This window comes from Daphnia magna, linkage group LG9, assembly GCF_020631705.1.
Source record: "Daphnia magna isolate NIES linkage group LG9, ASM2063170v1.1, whole genome shotgun sequence".
Taxonomy (NCBI): domain Eukaryota; kingdom Metazoa; phylum Arthropoda; class Branchiopoda; order Diplostraca; family Daphniidae; genus Daphnia; species Daphnia magna.
The window spans coordinates 5,863,603-5,868,369 of record NC_059190.1 but is presented as its reverse complement, the minus strand read 5'-3'; the positions used below and the strand labels follow the sequence as shown (position 1 = coordinate 5,868,369).

Genomic DNA, 4,767 nt, shown 5'->3' with positions numbered 1-4,767 from the left:
CCCATAAGACGCTATAGATAGCGTACCACAGATTGGACACAAATTTGATTTTCGCATTTGCGGAGAATGCGCAACGTAGGATGTCCAACTGCTCCATAAAGAAAAAAGTATTTTGTATTTGTATTTGTATTTGTATTTTATTTTATTTGGTATTTGAGGTTTTGGGAGAAAAAATGTATTTTGAAGGACGAGTATTTTAAAATATAGTATTTGTATTTTTAAAATACTCGTTTTTTTTCAAATACGATACACTGGTAGATAGAACTGGAGCTAGAAAAAAATATTGGGAAATGAAAAGATGAATAGGGTACCCACTGCTAGGAAGAAAAGGGGGAAATCTAAATTATAGTTATGAAAACTTAATTTTTAACGTCAAGAAGATGGTTTCTCCAAAAGACGCTGCAGCCGCAGCAGACCAACTTGGACACAAATGAGATTTTCGCATTTGTGGAAAATGCGCAACGCAGGATGTTTTACTGCTCTATTGGCTGAAAGTGTTATTCCCCAATACAAAGTGGATTTTGTGAATCAGTGTTAAATTTATTTTTTATTTTTTTTTGTGTCAGTTAATTGCTACGTATCTTGGTTAGTATGTGTAGCAATTTCTGTTTCCAGATCACATTTCTTGTATTAAAAAAAAAATCTTTTCTGTAGGGCTGTCATGTGTTTTCAATATTGTTGTGCCCCGGTTGCAAAAGATCCTATTGACTTAAGTAACAATTTTCGTTATTTTTGAAACTTTTTAGTGTATTAAAATTTTTTCATAATTTATAGAGAAATAGATAGCCTTATCAAGAGCCATTTATATAAAATTTATTTATTTTGGTCTTATAGTTTCCCTGCAAAAAATTTCACAGTTAACTTAGACCCGGTAGACTGCACTGACCAACTTGAAAAATGGCGAAGCGGTTTACTTCTCCAATAAGTACTTTTTAAGTAATATTTTTACAAAAACGGGCAGATCTTATCAAGATATATCCATTCCTATAACTGATAAAACTTTTGGACTCATAGTTTTCCCGATTCTCCCAAAATCGGGTTTTGAAACCGTTTTTCTCCGGCCCGCACCAACCCCAGTTGCCCATGAGTGATCATTCACAAAAATTCTAATAAAAACATACCGATGTTTAATTCATTCCTGTTTTAAAAATTGAAAAGCGATTTAATAAAGGTATAAATAGTGTAATAGCATAAATAAATTAATTACAAACATAAACGTAAAATAGTATAAATAAACACGAAAAACAAACAAATGAAGGCGGCAGCCCGACAAAAAACTCCACACACGCCCCAGACACACCACACCCCACAAGCAGAAGGGGTGGAGAGGGATAGATATCTATTTAGAGTGAGGAGAGGGAGAGAGCCAATCAGTGGGCCGGAATAATCCCTCTGGAATGTAGCAGCGACGGTCTCAACCCTTCGAGACCGTCTTGCGGAGACCAAGTTGTAAATATACCATCATACCATCAGAGATATTGTAGCTACCATGCTGAAAAAAAGCTGAAACAATGCTAAAACTCTCTGTTTTTGCTCAGTTCCATTCGATTCAATTCTTGTTCAGGCCGCTTACGGTGTTCCATAGTTTCCCCAGAACCTTGAACGCCCGACCAGTAGTTGTGAAGTTGTCGTTAAATATTTATAATAAATTAATAAATCTCCTCTATCTCTTCCGCTCGATGGTTGCTTTTCAAACCCACTTTGCTGAAACAGTGTATTTTCTTGTATCGCAGATAAAAATATCCAAAGATTTACTAGGAAGAGAACTAGTAGATCTTGTGAAAGAATCAGATCGTGAAAGAAGAAGTACGCTTACCTTTTACACTAAAAGACTAGAGACCTACCCAGTGATATAAGTATAACCTAGTAAGATGGTCAAAGCAGATTGCCCTGCTTGACCAGTATTGAAGGAACCAACACGGAAGACCGGGATGGGCTCAATGGAAACATTCTTTTTTTCCCCCTTTTTTTTCAATCCCTCTACTTTTTGGTCTCATCCTTTTCAGGTTACAATTCTCAGCTTCAAGGTTAGAGGGGGAAGCATGGCATCATGCTTTGCATGACGGAGCTAAGTAATAACCCGGACGCCAACGAAAGCTATCGGTTTTAACCTTTTCAACCTGAATTTATTACCTTAAAACGTCACTGGGCTCCGTGGAACTAAGACGTAATAAATTCGCTTCAATGGATGGAATACCACAAACTAACTAGAAGTGTCTTACTAAAGTTAGAGAAAGTCGAGAAAGTACGTAGGCCTATTTGCCTCGGCGGCGGTACGGCTCCAATCATATATCTATTCACACAAACTTGATAAATACTTCTTTTAAATGTTTTACGTTTTGATTCTTTTCCGTATTTTGAATTAAACAGGACACCATCGTAGCGAATGGAATATAGTGGGGCCATTGAAGTTGTTATTCAATCTGTATCAAACAAGTAAGTAGACATGAACTTCCTTATCATTTTTGATGTTTTACCCCCTATATTAACTTGAACAGCTTGTTTTAGCCATATATAGCTATTTCTTTTGTTCAGCTGATATAGCTAAACTACTTACTTCTGAGAAACTTACTTACTTCTGAGAAAAACTTAGAAAAAAAAATGTTGATAGTGAAGTTCACAGACAGAATATACAGCCATAAGAACATTTATAGGAGGAACGTTCTCGTGAAGAAGAACGTCAAAATACGAAGGTAAGGGTAAAATGGTTAAAGTAGGAAATGCTAAGTTACTCGCATTTACGACTCTACTACTGGAAGAAAACTTCTTCATAAGAACTAACATATCAAGAATATTTCCTGGACGATAATGAGAGCATGTTTGGAATACATCAGATTATTTTTCAAGGGGTCGTCTTCATTGGCTATTTTAGCAAATAAACCGATGTTAAATATATCTCTGTTATTAGCTGACAAACCGATCCCGCATCTTATATCACCTTGTTATTAGCGGCTCCAACCGCTAATAGTCAAATTTTATTAGCTGTTGGAGTCGCTAATAACAAGGCGATATCATACAAATATTCTTAGATACTTGAACCTATTTGCTGTTCCAACCGCTAAAAAAATGTATTTATTAGCTGATGGAGTCGCTAATAACAAGGTGATAAGGTAATAACAAGCTAATAACAAGCTAATAACGGCCGTATAAGGCCGTTTTCCTTGTTTATTTCAGTGCTTTCACGCTATAGCGTTCACGAGGAAGGAAATGAATTTAACTTTTTGTACGACATACAGGTAAACGGTGTCTCGCGCCGTGTGGCGCTTCGACCGTGCTCGGAAGGGGCTGCGTTAACGTCGCCCCGGAGGGGGCCCCGACGTTAAACGCAAGCGCCCCTCCCTCGTGAACGCTAAAGCGAGAAAGCACAGAAAAAACAAGAAAAACGGACCTTTTCTGGCCCTCTGATTGGCTTGGCAAGCAAGTCAAAACCGTCTTTGTTAGCGGTTGGAACAGCAAATAGATTCAAGAATCTAAGAATATTTGTATGATATCGCCTTGTTATTAGCGACTCCAACAGCTAATAAAATTATTAGCGGTTGGAACAGCAAATAGGTTCAAGTATCTAAAAATATTTATATTATATCGCCTTGTTATTAGCGACTCCAACAGCTAATAAAATTTCACTATTAGCGATTGGAGCCGCTAATAACAAGGCGATATAAGATGCGGGATCGGTTTGTCAGCTAATAACAGAGACATATTTAACATCGGTTTATTCGCTAAAGTAGCTAAAGAAGAAACCCCTTTTTCAAGTTGGTAACGTGTGCATAGTATGCGCATCTTTAGCAGTACCAGACTTACTGGATGCTATAAAAGTATTCATTTGGAAGCAGCCTTGATGAGATTGCTGGTAGAAAATGTCAGTTTCTTTTATTTGTAACAATAAATGGATGTTTATTAGAGGAATTTTGAAATCAGCACACTATTTAAAAAAGGTTTTCTATTTCTATTTCCCCATTATCGTACAGCGATGTCGTTCCTGTCTAACATCACGGCTGCCTTTATGCTTATGTTAGAAAAAAACTTTGCGACATCACATTTCTAGCATCAGACCGAATACTCCAGAAAAGTCAATAGCAGCATACCGCTTCATGTTCAGTACCGGTTTTACCAAAAGAGAGGTGGAGGGACCCTCATCTTTGTTCTTTACCTGTACCGTATCTTTTTTTTTTGTTACAGTTTGGGGACCATTTAAAAAATTTAAAATGTTGTATTCGACTAGGCGCCAGAATAAGAAAACATAGCCCTGTTCGCAAGGCAGCTGCAGTATCCAGTCGGAAAATTTCCCTAAAGCCGTTCTATGTCTTTGGAAAAATACACATATTTGGTAGGCTATAGTATTTTTTTGTTTGTTTCATTGTAATATATATACTGTATATATGGTGCATACATAAAGAAAAAAAAAGAAAAGAAAAGAAAATCGCAGTTATGATCGTAGCTTAGGTTAAGTTAGCATGCTCGTAAATTAAATTAACTTAATTAAATATACTTACACTACATTTACGGTAGTGTAAGGTGAAAGGTTGAAGTAGATGGAGAAGCTCAAATAAGGTAAATCATGCCTTGGCTCACAAGGAACACCAAAAATAGCTTTTATTGTAAGGAAAAACGAAAATCAACAGCCAGCACACTATACAGCACATGATACTCAGGAGCGGCCAAAACTAATTTAGAACTAGTATATAATTTTTAAACTAGTATATCTACACAATTTAGGGGAAAAAACATGTCCAGAGTTTCTGGTAAAATGACTTTTATTATGCATTA

General features: G+C 36.5%; 1 long non-coding RNA gene across 2 annotated transcripts; it reads left to right on the top strand.

Moving 5' to 3' along the window:
• The first annotated feature begins 1,225 nt into the window (after positions 1-1,225).
• LOC116930390 lies at positions 1,226-4,395 on the top strand. 2 transcript variants are annotated; one of them, XR_006651425.1, is made up of 4 exons: positions 1,226-2,245; positions 2,371-2,436; positions 3,969-4,152; positions 4,223-4,395. It is a non-coding gene; the product is annotated as an uncharacterized LOC116930390 (long non-coding RNA). The 2 variants fall into 2 exon arrangements; XR_004398400.2 differs by having other exon boundaries at positions 1,226-2,273.
• The last annotated feature ends 372 nt before the right edge of the window (positions 4,396-4,767 follow it).